The sequence below is a fragment of the Xenopus laevis genome, chromosome 4L (assembly GCF_017654675.1).
Source record: "Xenopus laevis strain J_2021 chromosome 4L, Xenopus_laevis_v10.1, whole genome shotgun sequence".
NCBI classification, from domain to species: Eukaryota; Metazoa; Chordata; class Amphibia; order Anura; family Pipidae; genus Xenopus; species Xenopus laevis.
In genome coordinates, this window is record NC_054377.1 from 151,179,844 (window position 1) to 151,197,797 (window position 17,954).

At 41.7% G+C, this 17,954-nt stretch overlaps 1 protein-coding gene across 6 annotated transcripts in view; it reads left to right on the forward strand.

Moving 5' to 3' along the window:
• LOC108704021 (ERC protein 2-like) overlaps nt 1-17,954 on the forward strand; it is a 528,894-nt gene that overhangs the window by 431,920 nt on the left and 79,020 nt on the right. For all 6 annotated transcript variants that reach the window (XM_041590955.1, XM_041590958.1, XM_041590956.1 and 3 more), the window contains one exon: nt 12,694-12,879. The gene's annotated coding sequence lies outside the window, so the exon portion shown is untranslated. The remainder of the gene's footprint in view (nt 1-12,693; nt 12,880-17,954) is intronic.

Consider the following 17,954-nt stretch of genomic DNA (forward strand, 5'->3'; position numbering starts at 1 on the left):
CAAGTTGGATGTTTTTGTTTCTGACACAATCATGTATCTATATATTGTCTATGACTCTCTGGGCAATTGACTTGAATTATGAATATTCTAATACTCTGTTTGACTTCAGATTCCACTCATGCCCTTTTAAACTGGTTACATGAGGATATGCTTAGCAAAAAATTGGGAGTCCAACTTTGGCTAATTTCACTTGGGCAGGGACTTTTGGGAATGTGATAGGGACCTTAGATTGTAAGCTTACTGGGACAGGGACTGATGGGAATGTGATAGGTACCTTAGATTGTAAGTTCACTGATTCAGGAACTGATGGGGAATGTGAAAGGGACTTTAGATTGTAAGCTCACTGAGGCAGGGACTGATGGGGATATAATAAGGACCATAGATTGTAAGCTCACTGGGGCAGGGTTCATGGGAATGTGATTGGGACCTTAGATTGTAAACTCACTGGTGCAGGGACTGATGAGGATTTAATAAGGACCTTAGATTGTAAGCTCACTGGGGCAGGGTTTAAGGGAATGTGATAGGGACCTTAGATTGTAAATTTACAGGAGCAGGGGCTGATGGGAATGTGATCGGGACCTGAGATTGTAAGCTCACCAGGGCAGGAACTGATGAGAATGTGAAAGGGACCTGAGATTGTAAGCTCACTTGGGCAGGAACTGATTGGAATGTTAAAGGGAGCTTAGATTGTAAGCTCACTGGGATAGGGACTGATAGGGTGTGATAAGAGATTTAGATTGTACGCTCACTGGGGCATTGAATGATGGGGGTGTGATAAGGGCCTTACTTTGTAAAGTCCACTGGGGCAGGGGCTGATAGGGATGATGGACAATCTCTGTGTTGCAGAATATGTTGGTTCTGTATGAATCAAGGCTATGGGTGGGTGGGACCTTCTAAACCCCTACGTGTTTATCATTCACAGGGCATTCACTTGCACACAAACCAGTGGGACAGTTGGACTGGGTCCATTATTATTTGTAGCACTAGCATCTGGTCATGGTTGATAAGCCCCCTAGTCATTGCCTGAAGACCAGAAGTTAGCGATTTAGCCCTCACTTATGGAATTTTGCATCTAGACTATTGATTTAATTTCACAGCAACAGCCTTGGAGCCCTATATCCAGTCTTTCAGACGGTCATTGGTGTGAGCTAGTGGCTCCTGCATTGTAGGACTTGGACCTTAACCAAGCAGAGAATCAATAAAGCCGGAACAAGGTTCTACATTAAATACATTCAGTAATTTCTTGTTCCTATATTTCCATTGACTTTTTAAAATGTAGAATAACAGTTATAACCAGACAACACTTAGCAAACCTCAACAGTTGAAAACCACAGGAATTCTGGGTAGTGTAGTTCAATGGCGACTAGAAGGGCCACAATCGCTCAATAGACCATTAAAGGGAGTGGGACTGAAGACGTATATGATTGATCCATTCAGTATAATTCCATGAAGTTAGGATCTTCGTGAGAATATAGAAACACAAACAGTGGCACGTTCACGTTCCTAGAATCTGTTCTGAGGCAGAAAAAAAGAAAGAAAGAAAAATCAACTTTCAACACCTTCTCTCTTGAGACTTCACACAACACCCTCTCCAGTTCTGGTTGAGCAAGTCATGTTTAAACACTGCTCCGAGGTGTTGGGAAAATGCCGACCAAGTTCTAGATGAAGTTGCACATTTGTCAAGCAAAACCAGAGTTGGAATTCTGCATGGCATTAAATTAGTGTTTAAGAGCAGCTGCTTGGTATAGAGAAGGTGGCACTGTAGGGCTGGTCATCCAGTTGTCCAAGGGGTTGCACTCTTTTCTGTGCTTCCAGGACTTCTTGTTGCAGTGACTTCTCACCAGATATCTCCATAGAGTGATCTAATATCAGGGGGTGCTGTTACTTCGAGAAGAATATTTTGGTCACACCACAGAGTGGCACCGTGCCCATTGAATGATATATTCCTAAGCATTTGCTAATCAGTCTATAAAACCCCAGTAACATACTGCAGAATGGCACAATGGAAAGTCAATATACAATTCCCTGGCACATTACCGAATAAATCCATAATGCCCCCGAAGTGCACCTCAGAGTGGCATAGAGCCCGTTAAATGGCTAACCACCCCCAATAACACAATTAAGAGCGGCATAATGCCAACAAAACAAATTGTAGCTTGGCAAAATGCCCAGTAAATGTGTTACGCCCCAGACACAGACTGCTGGATGGCAGTGTGCCCAGTTAATATATTATGCCTCTGCGGGTATTTAGTGTAGGGGTTCCAGCAAGCGACATACCCACAGTAGAAATTGGCGTCGGTGTATCTAGAAGTTACTGGGCCCCACAGCAACATTATATTTGGGGGCCCCCTGAACTTTAGCCTCACGTGTAATGATATTCTAAAAATCAAGTTCAAACAAAAGAAATTAGATGTCATTTAGTGTAACTGTGTCCAGTGCTCCGTCAAACTGTGGTGGGGTTCGCCAGGTCCACTAAGCATTCATGATACAACAAATAAATCCACTGGAGAGCAAGTTAAACTTCTGTGTAGTATTTATTAAAGATACATGTTTCGGACCTCTTGGGTTCTCTTGCAGTTGCACCTTCACCAGAGGAAGGACCCAAGAGGTCCGAAACATGTAGTGCTATGCATCTTTAATAAATACTACACAGAAGTTTAACTTGCTCTCCAGTGGATTCATTTGCTGTACCATGAATGCTTAGTGGACCTGGTGAACCCCACACAGAACCCCTACACAGAAATTTGACTTGCTCTCCAGTGGATTCATTTGTTGTACTTTTCTAAAAATCACTTTTTTCCCTATAGATGAAGATTTAAAAAATTTTCTCAAGTGTTCTTGGTTATTTCATCCATGCTTTTTTGACCCATTGAAACAAATGGACACAGCAGAGTTGGAATGGAAAACATTCTATCATGACCTTTAACTGGGCATACGTGGGACAATTACTGTAATTATATGAACAGACAACACTCTAGGAAATCCACAGGGCCACAGTCCACTGATATAAAAGAAAACACAACTTTTATTGGCAAAAATTAAAATATAGTCATCTCCAAAGGCCCTACGCATTTTGTGCTCAGCAGGCGCTTAGTCAAGTCCATAATCAAGTCCAATAAAAGTTGTTTTTTTACTTTTAATAAAAGCTGTGTGGATGTCCTAGAGTGCCAGGAGCCCCACACTTGGCTGTTTATATAATTAATGGTTTTCCGCACCCTAAGCTGAGGGTCTAAGGGTGGAGCACCTGGACCACTGATTCTACTAATCACATTGATTACTTGTGACACCTATTTGTTGTTTTGAGATACATGTGACAATTCCCTTGCTTGGCCAAATTAAGCTGATCTGATTGTTTGTCCCTTGAACCAATGACTGTATCATACTGTGGCCACTGGAGACCCATCAGGAGAGGACCACATTGCCATCTTGATGTAGTTATTGGCTGGCGGGATCCTTTAACCTGCTTGATGTATATATGTGGCTCCTATTAAAGTCTGTGGGAACCTTGGACAAATCTTGCACAGTTTTTACACTCAAGAAAATTCAAGGTAGAAATAATAAATACCAGTGAAAGAAAGAAATGAAAAATATTCCAAAAAAATTCTTTGGATGAGATGTGGCAAGAAATTTTACAGTGATCTATGGGGGAACAGAAGCAGTCATATTGATCCCTATGTACTGAATATAATTAGGTCCCTGATCAAGAACATTGTTAGAGTTGTCGGTGGGGGAAGAGAGTACTTTAGAACTAGTCTCATCAATGGAAAACTTTTGAGTATGAAACTTCTTTTTATCAAGGCTCAGAAACGTTTCCATTAATGGGTCAAATCATGTGAAAAGTCATGGATGAGATTTAGGGCAGATTTCTTAAGGTTAAAGTGTTTTTCACGAAAATTTGCTTTTTTGAGTTTTTTTGGGTCAAAAAACCAACAAAAAAACCTTTCACGATTTATGATGCCCCAATCCTGGAAATAGCTTGAATCCAAAAATATACCATCTGAAACCTGTCTAGGGCATGTAGAAGTCAATGGCAGATGTCCTTTGAACCATTTGAAGATGTTAATCGCCTTCATGATGTTTTTTCCAGAAGTTTTTTGCCCAAAAACTTGATCAGTTCGAGTTCGTGGGTTGTTAACCCTTAATTCGCTGATTCGATTTTTCTCCATTCAATTTTTTTTCTTAAATCAGTGAACTGTTTGAGTTGTGAGTTCATTCGAGGTATTCAAAATTGGAACCCCGTTAATTTGAGATGCAATTCAATTCTGCAAAAGTTATCTCATTGTTGAATCATGTGAAAACTGTATTGAAGTCTATGGGGAAAAGACTGGATCAGAATTTGGAGAAAAAAAAATTCTCCTCGAATTTTCACTTGATAAACCATAAGATAACTTTTCCTCTCTGAATTGGATCTGGTCCATTATCTGTTAACTTCACGAACATTTATGTTTTAACAAGTTGCCTTTAAGGGCAGAGACCCGCGGTCAGATTCTGGGAGATTTGTCGCTCGGCGACAAATCTCCTCTTCTTTGGGCAACTAATCTCCCTGAACTGCCAGGGCCCGCACCCCCTCAGGGCCCCCCGGGCGCCATTAAAAATGTGGGCCGTACTGAGGGGGGCGGGGCACGGCTGCGCGTCACACACCAGGGCCCGCCCCCCTCTAGGAACGCTACTGTGAACTGCCATCCCGCCGGTTAGAATGTAAATCGCCAGCGGGATGGCTCTCAGAGCGCATTGTTTTCAGGAGTCGCCCGAAGTTGCCTCACGAGGAGTGCCATCCCGCCAGCGATTTACATTCTAACCAGCGGGATGGCAGTTCGGGAACATTAGTCGCCCCAAGGAAGAGGAGATATTTTGCCGGGCGACTAATCTCCCCAAATCTGACCGTGTGTCTCTGCCCTTAGGGGTCTGAGTGGCCTTTAATTTTTAGCTAATTGCAACCATTTGAATATATTCATGTGTAAATGATGTAATTGGGTCAGGGCCCGAGCGACTGAACGGCACTTTCAAGTTCCACGGGAAATATTTGTAGGCGGTAAAAAAACTTGAATTATCTTTTTTCTTTTTTAAGGCTAAATCTATTGAAGCCAGTGAAATTTTCTCTACTGATGGGCAAGTGCTTCAAAATCTCCTGGAAGAGGTTTATCTTGGATTTAACTGGATCTTTCTCCTTGTAATCTGGAAAGAAAGCTCTAATCCCACTGATCCCCCTCCAGCCTCGCTGTATCAATATTTCCGCTTAAAATTTATTGAAAATATTGACTTTTTAAATCTGTATCGTGATGTTTCGATGACTCCATTCAAGTCTTTTTTTTTTTTTTTTCAAACATTTTTAAGCGCTCTGTATTTTTTGGAATTTAATCTCACCTTGGTTCTCTTTTCCACTGTAGTTTTACAGCTCAGCTTTTCATCACCCCAATGGGGAAATGAAGCTCTTTTTAAAGGTACCACAATCTGGAAGCTATTAGAAGCCTTCAGAAACAAAGAGAATGGAGAAATTTGTGTGCAAAGCCCTCTCAAAAAGAAAGTATCAATTATTATTTTTGCTTTTTCAAACAAATGGGAGTTCTCTTTGGCTTCATGGCGTCCCCTAGAGAGATGGAGTATTATTTGTTATCCTTTAAGCATTATCATCAGTAATTTCAGCCCCATGAGAAAGTCAAGAAATTCCTTCATGTACAAGGAAACAATTGTGATTTTCTAATTTTTTTAAAATTGTATTTTTTTTTATTTTTCTTTTGTAATGATTGTGGGTATTGTTGGGTAAGACCAGGTTCATATCTGAGCACAGTCGTGCCCTATCGCTCCGGCAGCTGGTGCCTCCAATAACTCGGCGAACTGGTGAAATGGAGTGATGACATTTTTATTTCAAAACTTATTGCAGCCGGTCTCTGGAGGAAAAAAACGAAATATTTTGGTTATTTTTACGACTCCAAGTCCTTGCTGTTTGTTTGCTTTCCTCGCACTTCCCCCTAATTATTCTCCTCTGCGCCGCTGCGAGACGCTTAAGGAAAGAAGGAAAAAAAAAAAAAAGGAAAGCGCATGTATCACAAGTGCCGAGTTTTGAGAAAAAATAAACATTGTTAAGTGCGTAGAATTGAGCCATAAGCACAAATGGAACTGACTCAGATTCCTTTTACCTCCATCAGTGCTGGCGGGAGAATGTGCAGACTTAATAAACCAAGTAACTGGCACCAAATGGGTTAAGGAGTCGACGTTTTGAGGCATACGTTTTAAATCTGGAATCGCTCGGGGCTGCGGAGTTTCGAAGGCTTTTATCCTTTTTACGGGTGAACACACGAAAGAACAGACAGACGTTGAACAGTAAAGTGTGGGTGTTGGTGGGGGCTCAACTTGTTAAACCAGTGGGAGTCCCCCCCCCCTTATTTTATTTTTTTTTCTAACCTGATTTTAGCATCAGAGGGGAAGTTTAAAGATAATTAGCCCTGCTTCTCTCTTCTGCGCACTTTATTGCCCTTTAACACACAAGCATAGAATATACAGTGCCATATTAAAAATTCCAACCAGTCTTGCCTGGGGTTATGCGTCTCTAAAGCCCATGTTAATGGAAGAGGACAACTGCCAAAAAAAGTCGAGGTGGATGATTGAAATAGCGATATATTAATGCTGCCTGGAAAGTGAGTGGCGCTTTGCTGCACGCTGCGCTGTATTTATAGAGGGACATTTTTCAAAAGAAGGTTTGATGCAAATGTTTATTTCTTCAGTGGAAACAGAATCAGCTCTGTGCTGCTCCGAGCTCGGAATATATCGGGCAGAGCCGCAGCTTGTCATCAATTAGTCGGAAGCATTACTCCCACCCACAAACATGGATTGGGGGCAGCAACGAAAAATAAAAGAGTGAGCGGGAAGGCCAGAGCCACCGTAAGCCTTTACATTGCAAGAGGCAAACGATTCAAGTCTTAGGTCAGGTGCCAACCACGTCCCACAAGGCATGTTCTACAGTGAAAGGAGAAAATCAAAGAATCGCTGAAAGAACAGTCTGTAATATTTTTTTTTTTAAATTACATTTATGGACTGTCAAATTTATATAGTTCCTCCACCAGAGATTCAAAGTCTGTCCTGTCCTGCAGCGGGTCGGGTACCCGCGGGTTACCAGAAAAAACTTGCGGTACCCTGCGAGTAGAAGTTCCGGGTGAGGGTATAGACGCAGGTCGGCGGTTCTGTGGGTTCACGGGTCGGGCCTCATCCCGCTTACTTCCGATGATGTCACTTCCGGTTTACAATGACAGCACTTCCTGATTCTTGATGGTCAGCGAGTTGCTGGTCCGGGTTGCAGATAAGGTACTTGCAGGTCGGGTCGGGTAGCAGGTCAAAGCGAGTAAGAATGCGGGTTGCGGATTGCAGGGTACGGGTCGGGTTCCAAAAAATTGACCCGCGCAGGACTCTAGTCTATGTAGGAATCATTGGTTTATCAATTGTTCAATGAAATTGAACGGAATCCAAAATGGTTGCACAATACAATTCTTTGGAATGGTAAAGTGATGCCGAAAAATATTCACAGTTTCTATCGCTTGAACAACAGGAAGGTTTTCCATCTGCCCATGGGAAGCAGAGACTTTCTTCCAAGTATAAGGCAGAAAAAACAAAAATTAGGGACGACCTGAATCAAAACTAGTGATGAGCGAATATGTCCCGTTTCGCCAGAAAATTCACAAAATTCCCGAAACACATTAAAGTCAATTGGCATCAAATTTTTTTTTTTTCCAACATGACAATTTTTCTTGCTCTAAAAGTCAATGGGTGTTTTTTCTTATGGCGACTTTTTTATCTCTGCAAAGTTTTGCCACAGTTTTGAGAAAAAATTTGCAGGTGACAAAATGAGGAATTTCGCTACAAATCCATGGCTGGGGAAAAAAAATGTGATTATCACTAATCAAACCCAAACCCAAAGTGGTAGATATTTAGATCTGAGTACGTTTTTTTTATACATTCTTTTCAAAGGGCTTAAAGGGGTTGTTCACCTTTGAGTTAACTGTTACATAGTTACATAGTTAAATTGGGTTGAAAAAAGACAAAGTCCATCAAGTTCAACCCCTCCAAATGAAAACCCAGCCCCATACACATACCCCTCCCTACTTTTAATTAAATTCTATATACCCATATCTATACTAACTATAGAGCTTAGTTATTATGATGTAGAGAGGGATATTCTGAGACAATTTGCAATTGGTTTTCATTTTTTATTATTTGTGGTTTTTGAGTTATTTAGCTTTTTATTCAGCAGCTCTCCTGTTTGCAATTTCAGCAATCTGGTTGCTAGGGTACAAATTACCCTACCAACCCTTCAGTAATTTCAATGGACTGGAATGTGACTAGGAGAGGCCTGAATAGAAAGAGGAGTAATAAAAAGTAGCAAAAAATAGATCTGTAGCCTTACTGAGTCTTACTGATGGAGTCAGTGATCTGCATTTGGAAAGAGAAGAAGGCAAATAATTCATAAACAATAAATAATGAAGACCAATGGAAAAATAGTTGAGAATTGGCCATTTTATAACATACTAAAAGGTAACTTTAAGATGAATCACCCCTTTAAAAGTCACACAATATTAAGGGTTTTGATCAATTTTTGAATTTGAGTTTCAAAAAAGTTGAAACCTAATAGACTTTTCTCCTTGACTTTTTCAAGTTCATGCTGCATATTTAAGAACCTTGAATCTCAAAACTTCAATTGCGTTTAATGTGGGGAAAAATCGGTAGCATGGAAAATCGCATAATTACATTAATTTTTTAGAAAATGTTGATTTAATTTTTTAAATGCTCAGATTTTAAAAATTGCTGGCAAATTTTCTAAATTTGCACACGGGGTAGATTTCAGTCTGAAAAGACTAAGTTGTGCCAAAAATGCTGCAAAATTGGACCATTGGATCAACATTACAGAAGTATAAATAAAACAGAGGAGGAGCTACACTATAGCCAGACAGAATCAATGAAAGTTTCTACCAATAAAACACTTGTTAGGTTTTTCAGAGCACAAATCTTTTTGGATGAATTTTCCCTTTAATACATTTCTTAAAATGTTCAACACTCTCTGCTATTAAATTGCTAAAGCTGCTAAAGGACTTCTTTTGGAGAATAATGTGGTTCCTATTAAGCACATCCTATAAGACCCCCAAGGATCTCATGAAAAGTAAACAAGAATGAAGCAGAAATGAATTCCCAGCCTCCACTTGGACATACGATATAGTAACCGGGATGTGTATAAAACTTATTGTCATCCACATGATGGTTGATTCATTCACAAATCTCACACTGATTCCAAGCATCCTACTTATTTACACTGCTTCTAACTAAAGAACCGAATATTGTTCTCCTGGGTAATGGAGCATTACGTTGGTAATTTAAGGGAAAAAAGTGTTTTCTCGCATGCGTAGTGTAATTATAAAATTACATTGGTTCTTGGTGCTATTTGGTAGGACCCTTCTCAAGAGGATTAAAGTGAAACTCCATGTTGGATTGTGAAGGGTTTTATTGCTCTTGAGTTTCTTGGCTGGTCTTGGTTGTGCCAAGATGACCAAGCAGCATCAAAGATCTTTGCAATGAAATTGTCTGGATTCTCAAGGCCCCCAGAAATCCTTAAAAATAACCCAAAATTTACAAAGTTTGTTGTTTGTGGGTCTGAAAATCTTTTGTTAGAAGTAAGACCCTCCTTCTAACCAAATGAACTGCTGAAGGATGTGTAGTGCTAAAAGGAGCCATATTGTAAGATGTAGGGCCCACTAACATGGAGGATGAGGATCAAGCTGAATGCTGGGTATGGGTTAAATCTTGGCTATGGGTGGACTGGAAGGAGTTGGCAGAATGTTATTATTGATGCCCGGCTCTTACTAACTTGGATTGGTTAGTGGTACAGTACTTAATTGCTGCTGTGACACTCTAACTCTGAAGGACCATGGCTTGGAAGGTTAACTGAAAAACCCAGACACAGGTATGCGGAAACACTTAAAGTGTTTATTACAGAGTGCAGTTTCAGGGCGGACCCCTTTGTCAAGCATACGTAACATAGAGTAGTGTTTCAGCAGACCTGTGTGCCATTGGGGTTTTTCTATTGGACTACTGTTGGGAGGTGGCCGAGCCTCCACATGCGTCCACCAGGCATTCTTGTCCGCCCAGTAGGTAGGGTCCAATAGAATTTGCATTTGGAAGGTTGACTGACCTGCTAGCTTTTTCCTGGAGACAGGAGAGTGGTGTCAACTAGACTTGCAGTAAGTGTCTGCTGATCTTATCGTAGGACTAGCCCTCAGATATGACCCCTGACACAGTGGACTTTCCTTGAATCACAAAACATGTTAGCAGTGATGTCCCATGAATTCCAAAAGCTGGTGGCTGAGCTGAGAAGAAGGAGTATGTTACTATTGGTGCAGTGGTTCAGTTCTGAAACTCTTGTGTGTTCTAGGGTAAAAGAGGAGGGTTGGCAGATGGCTTGTCTGGTTTTAGCCCTGCTTTGAGGTCCAACATTTGGTCAGAGTTTCCCCTTATATGATAAAAAGGTTACAGTTCTATGGAAGTCCTGCTGTATCGCCCTTTTATCCTTAGTTCCAAGTATATCTAGGACAGCAGCCTCTCACCTCAACTTTCTGGCCCATTCCATTGGGACCAGTGGTTTGGCCATAGGTTTGGTAGATGATAAAGTCCTCTCGAGCTGTGACTGAGCCGAAAAATTTCAAATGTCCTGTTAGATCAGTCTGACTCGGTGGATAGGGGTATGAAATACTCAGGTGGTGGGTGGTTACCTCTAGGCACTGACTGATAACAAGATCCTATGATTTTCCATGTACAAGTACAAATACAAAACATTCTAAAATGTCTTAGAGAATTGAGAAATCTGATATGGCCAATTATTTTGTAAAAGAAAAAGCCCTCACTTTAATGATAATGACTTTTTTTAAGCCCAGAAAGAATGCGTCTGTTTCCCATGGAACTCGGTGGCACCAGAACGTGGCACCATAAATCCAGACGAGGCTTTATTCCTGGCCAGTCCCTTGCCGGCTTTTTACCTTTAACTCCTTAATCCTGGCAGATGTAAGAAATCAGAGTATGCGGCAGAACCGGGTTAAAGATTCATTGTTCTTTTCCAGAAACCTTTAAAGGTCACCGACTGCAGAAACTGCCATGAGCCCCTTGCAAAACGTTGGATTGTGAATTACATAATTGCTTTTAATTACATAATTACCGTGTTAAAATGTGCAGGGGTAAAGGTTACATTTACATTTTAAAGTCATGGGAGTTTACTTGAAATGAAGCAATAGAGACTCGTTAACCCTATAAGCGCCGGAGAGCTATCCAGTTTGACCTTTGCATTCTCTTCTTAACCCCCCATTGACCTTGGCTATTTGAATGTCGGGCCGGCAAATAATATATTCCAGCTTGGGTGAATGGCAGATCCTGGAGAAACCGGTTCCTTCGTGAGTGAGGCAATTTAACCCAATTGGCCAAAGTAATTAACTGCTTACTGTCAAGGTTTAGTCTTAAGGTAGGATATTTTTATTAGGAAGATAATTGCCTCCTTATTAAGGAAAGGAAAAGCAAATTGAGGAGGACATCCTACTGATGGTTACAAATGGTGCTTCAAATAACAGGTAAGGGCTCTGGCCCTCAACTTCCCTGTAATAATGATTTATTATTGTGTAGCTTTAAGAATCCATAGACCCACAGCTGTGTGTTTGTTCCATGATAAGTCCAGGCCAATATCAAAAGACATTGATACCTGTAACCTTGAAGGTTGAGTTCCACGTTGAAAGCCCAGTCTGCAGCATGATATTAATAACACAGGAAAAGGAAGGGTTCCATATGTAAAACGAAGATGTGATAGACACAATCAAATATATAAAGGGAATTAATAGAGTTCAGGAGAGAAGCTGTTGCCGATGGCTGGAACAATGGGGCACCACATGAAGCTGGAGAGATGAAGACTGGAAGGGAACATAAGGAAACACTTCTTACAGAGAGAGGGATAAATACACTGAAACACCTTCCTGCCCATATGTGGGGGGGGGGATAACTTAGTAAAGGAATTCACGCATGGAACAGATCTACAGCGAGATTAAAAAGCCGACAATAAAAAGTGAGAAGCGTTTAATGGAAAGACAAGGTGGCTCATCTGGATCCTTTCAGTCATCAACTTGGCCTCCTCAACATTGGGAACCCTTGTGGTGCCCAAAATGGTCTTCATCTCCTTAGCACATACACTGCCAGGATAAATGTAATGCCCTGTTGTGGCTGACCATGATTGTAGTGTAAGAAGTTTAAGGTGGCCATACACAGCCAGATCTGCTCCTTTGGTGATTTGGTCACCCACATGCTGCTCCATATTGGGCTTATCCAATCCTAGAGCCAAAGATTGCTTTATCTTTTGAAGCCTAAAAAAAAAACCATTGGATGACGGCCACATCAACATGCCAGTTGGGAGGGACTACCTTGACAGCTTTTATTGGCCGGGTATGACCCCATTACGTTGAGTAGATAGAAGGGGAGATAAGTAGTATTTAGGGGCTGGCACCAGGTATGGCCTGGTCATGTAAATCTCAGTATTATCTTCATCTCTAAGACAATTTTCTTAGAATTTATTAATAGGAGACTTGTCCATAGTAAACTTTACTAGTCATGTGTGTTGGTGACCTCGTCTGAGCAGTAATGGCTGATTCCACTCATGTAATAATGGCTACTTTCCCTTCCCAGGTGATCCCATCCCTGCCGGAGCTACATAGCCACGACACGTCTCATGCTGTATGTACATCCACCAACTATCCAACCTTAGCCTAGAGCGCGACTGCCATAGTTTCTATCTCAGAGAATGAGGAAAAGGAAGGGGACGTGAAGGAGACATCTCATATAAGAAGCAACTATATTATAACACCTGAGCAGGTAAGTAGGTTTTACTGTATGTCGACCGAGTAGTACGTAAAGGTGCCAAAGCAGAGGACTTATATAAAGACAAAATATTTGACAACTTTCAGCCCTTACAATTTCCAGCTCTCTCAGCAACTTGCTGTTGGTGGGTGCTGGGAGTAGTACTATCTGGCTATATATTATCCCACTGTTACTATAGGCACCATCTCTCCCTACTATACCTGCTATCCCACAGTCACACTCCCTTCCCAGAGACTATTATCCACTGTTACTATAGGCACCATCTCTCACTACTATACCTGCTATCCCACAGTCACACTCCCTTCCCAGAGACTATTATCCACTGTTACTATAGGCACCATCTCTCCCTACTATACCTGCTATCCCACAGTCACACTCCCTTCCCAGAGACTATTATCCACTGTTACTATAGGCACCATCTCTCCCTACTATACCTGCTATCCCACAGTCACACTACCTTCCCAGAGTCTATTATTCACTGTTACTATAGACACCATCTCTCCCTACTATACCTGCTATCCCACAGCCACACTCCCTTCCCAGAGACTATTATCCACTGTTACTATAGACACATCTCTCCCTACTATACCTGCTATCCCACAGTCACACTCCCTTCCCAGAGTCTATTATCCACTGTTACTATAGGCACATCTCTCCCTACTATACCTGCTATCCCACAGTCACACTCCCTTCCCAGAGACTATTATCCACTGTTACTATAGACACCATCTCTCCCTACTATACCTGCTATCCCACAGTCACACTCCCTTCCCAGAGACTATTATCCACTGTTACTATAGACACATCTCTCCCTACTATACCTGCTATCCCACAGTCACACTCCCTTCCCAGAGTCTATTATCCACTGTTACTATAGACACCATCTCTCCCTACTATACCTGCTATCCCACAGTCACACTCCCTTCCCAGAGACTATTATCCACTGTTACTATAGACACCATCTCTCCCTACTATACCTGCTATCCCACAGTCACACTCCCTTCCCAGAGACTATTATCCACTGTTACTATAGGCACCATCTCTCCCTACTATACCTGCTATCCCACAGTCACACTCCCTTCCCAGAGACTATTATCCACTGTTACTATAGACACCATCTCTCCCTACTATACCTGCTATCCCACAGTCACACTCCCTTCCCAGAGACTATTATCCCACTGCTACTACAGGCAACAGTTTAGATATACTAGAATGTAATCCAAAACAGTACTATGTGCTTTATAATTATATTTTAAATTCCTGTATGATTTACCTTTTGCTGAATGAGCTGTTGAAAATCTTTCACTAATTGTTTTTTTCTTTATGAAGTGGCAGTTACATATAATGAGTTATATTTGCTACTAAAGAGGTTTTTTTTTACAACTTTAAAATGTTCTGCATTTTTGGAATACCTGCACTGCTGTAGTTTTATGGTATCTCTGTATACAGGCGAAATCCATTCTTTAGGGGCTGTTCCTGCTGAATTGTGCTCAGTTGTGTTGCATGCTGGTAGCTCTAATCTCCTATTGTGCTGTATATTTAAGAGAAATCCCAATTATAAAAATAGTTTCCATCCGAATGTCCTGTGGCCATAAGATCATTTCCCTACATAACCTGCTGATGTGTAAGTGGGATAATGAGGGGCTGATGATGGCGGGAGTAGAATTACATCGGGGATGGGGTTTTGTTGCCGCTGTCCCTTCCCTGCCCCGGGGCGTTGCTCATTGTGCTGTAAGTGAACTAGTTAATGAGGAATAGTCCAAACTGAACCAGATGGGCACAACATGGGGGACATTTAACTGATCCCCCCATTCTGTATTTACTAATCATTAGTCATTATGACTCGTTTTATCAAATCTTTGAGCAACAAACAAGACTATATACTCATTTCACCACTAGTGATTAATGACGGGTTTCACAATCACATTTATTATATAAATATATATATATATATCTCTGGCTCACCTTAACTAGCCCCAGAACTAGTCCAGGAATCCGAGGAACGTTCGACTGGATCCTGACATGAGATGAGTGATTTCTGTTTTGGTAAAAATCTGATGTCGAATCTTTTGCGGTTGTAAAAACAGTTTCGGTTGTAGAAAACAAAAAAACGCTCGTTAAAGGATATATTGTGAAATAACTGGTTTACTAAGAGGATTTCCCAGAAACCCGTGTTACTGATTCCGATTTTCAGTACTAATCACATTTTATGGATGTATTTTTAAAGGTTTATGGTCAGTATAAATGTTATATTCCTGTTGCACAGACTTCCTTGCTTTGTGTTACCCCAATGTTTCTATATATCTGTAACCTTGTTATGAGCTAAGGGGGCCCAGTCTGAAGGTCAGTTAGGGGGAGATTTGGGGTGAGTGATTATTTGTACCCTGGGTACCCCTGGAACTATAGCAGGGTGACACCCCAATGTTTCTATATATCTGTAACCTTGTTATGAGCTAAGGGGGTCCAGTCTGAAGGTCAGTTAGGGTGAGATTTGGGGTGATTGCTTATTTGTACCCTGGGTACCCCTGGAACTATAGCAGGGTGACACCCCAATGTTTCTATATATCTGTAACCTTGTTATGAGCTAAGGGGGCACAGTCTGAAGGTCAGTTAGGGGGAGATTTGGGGTGAGTGTTTATTTGTACCCTGGGTACCCCTGGAACTATAGCAGGGTGACACCCCAATGTTTCTATATATCTGTAACCTTGTTATGAGCTAAGGGGGCCCAGTCTGAAGGTCAGTTAGGGGGAGATTTGGGGTGAGTGCTTATTTGTACCCTGGGTACCCCTGGAACTATAACAGGGTGACACCCCAATGTTTCTATATATCTGTAACCTTGTTATGAGCTAAGGGGGCACAGTCTGAAGGTCAGTTAGGGGGAGATTTGGGGTGAGTGTTTATTTGTACCCTGGGTACCCCTGGAACTATAGTAGGGTGACTGTTACCCCAATGTTTCTATATATCTGTAACCTTGTTATGAGCTAAGGGGGCCCAGTCTGAAGGTCAGTTAGGGGGAGATTTGGGGTAAGTGTTTATTTGTACCCTGGGTACCCCTGGAACTATAGCAGGGTGACACCCCAATGTTTCTATGATATTAGTAAATGTTTGTATCAAAATTGAGACTTGTCGCTTCTCTTGCTTTGTTCCCCTTGTACTTTTGGTTCTTGTTCTCCACCTCTGCATGTACCTCAGTGAGCTGGGGAGTTGGAGAAGACATATCATGTCTCTAGTGGGCTGATGTATGAATAAAATGGTACAGCAGCCAAGTCATCGTCACAAAAGCTTACAATCTAAAGGTTGTGTATCCTTTCCAGCCTGGAAGTTAAGGGGATTGTTAAACAAATTTTGTTTCCTTGTGTTTCCTTCACTCACTGGTAACTCTTGGCACTCGTCACAGCTGGGGATGCTGGGAGTTGTTTAACCATTTCAGACAAGGTAGCCACGCATATTATATTCCGAGGGCACTAAGTCTTTCAGTACAGCATAAGCTGCATCTCCCTTCCATTAATCTCTCTAAATGAGATGCCATTGATGCTAATGTGAAGTCAAATGAGGTTAATAGTGGTTTATGTGCCCCACGTCCCCCCCAGATCTGTCACATTATGTGTAAAATTGGCAGCTGGCCGAGATTTCTGGGACTTGTAGTTCAACTTAAAAGGGTGCGGTTTGTTCTCTCCCTGTGTTCGATTCTCACGGTAACTGACTGATCCTGATTGGTCATTGGACGTAAACAACCTTCGTATCAGAAAGAAAACATTCATCCATCATCATCCTCGCCTGTTTTTCTGTTCCTTCTATTTGTGTCCTGTCCCGTCTCTTTCAAGTGAGAAGCCAATCGCTCCCATGTTCTTAGATTTGGAAGGGAAAAGAATCTCCCAGGATAATGTTTTCAATACTTCCCTTTAAAATACAGTAATTAATGAAGCATAAAGTCTCATTTCTACATATTGTGTGCCCAGAACATTCCTTCTCTGTACTGTATGTAGGTGTTTATTCCTGTCAATATAATGGTCATCAATATTTCATACATATATCCCTACTATACCTGCTATCCCACTGTTACTATAGGCACCATCTCTCCCTACTATACCTGCTATCCCACTGTTACTATAGGCACCATCTCTCCCTACTATACCTGCTATCCCACTGTTACTATAGGCACCATCTCTCCCTACTATACCTGCTATCCCACTGTTACTATAGACACCATCTCTCCCTACTATACCTGCTATCCCACAGTCACACTCCCTTCCCAGAGACTATTATCCCACTGTTACTATAGACACCATCTCTCCCTACTATACCTGTTATCCCACAGTCACACTCCCTTCCCAGAGACTATTATCCACTGTTACTATAGACACCATCTCTCCCTACTATACCTGCTATCCCACAGTCACACTCCCTTCCCAGAGACTATTATCCACTGTTACTATAGACACCATCTCTCCCTACTATACCTGCTATCCCACAGTCACACTGCCTTCCCAGAGACTATTATCCACTGTTACTATAGACACCATCTCTCCCTACTATACCTGCTATCCCACAGTCACACTCCCTTCCCAGAGACTATTATCCACTGTTACTATAGACATCATCTCTCCCTACTATACCTGCTATCCCACAGTCACACTCCCTTCCCAGAGAATATTATCCCACTGTTACTATAGGCACCATTTCTCCCTACTATACCTGCTATCCCACAGTCACACTGCCTTCCCAGAGACTATTATCCACTGTTACTATAGACACCATCTCTCCCTACTATACCTGCTATCCCACAGTCACACTCCCTTCCCAGAGACTATTATCCACTGTTACTATAGACATCATCTCTCCCTACTATACCTGCTATCCCACAGTCACACTCCCTTCCCAGAGAATATTATCCCACTGTTACTATAGGCACCATCTCTCCCTACTATACCTGCTATCCCACAGTCACACTCCCTTCCCAGAGACTATTATCCCACTGTTACTATAGGCACCATCTCTCCCTACTATACCTGCTATACCACTGTTACTATAGGCACCATCTCTCCCTACTATACCTGCTATCCCACAGT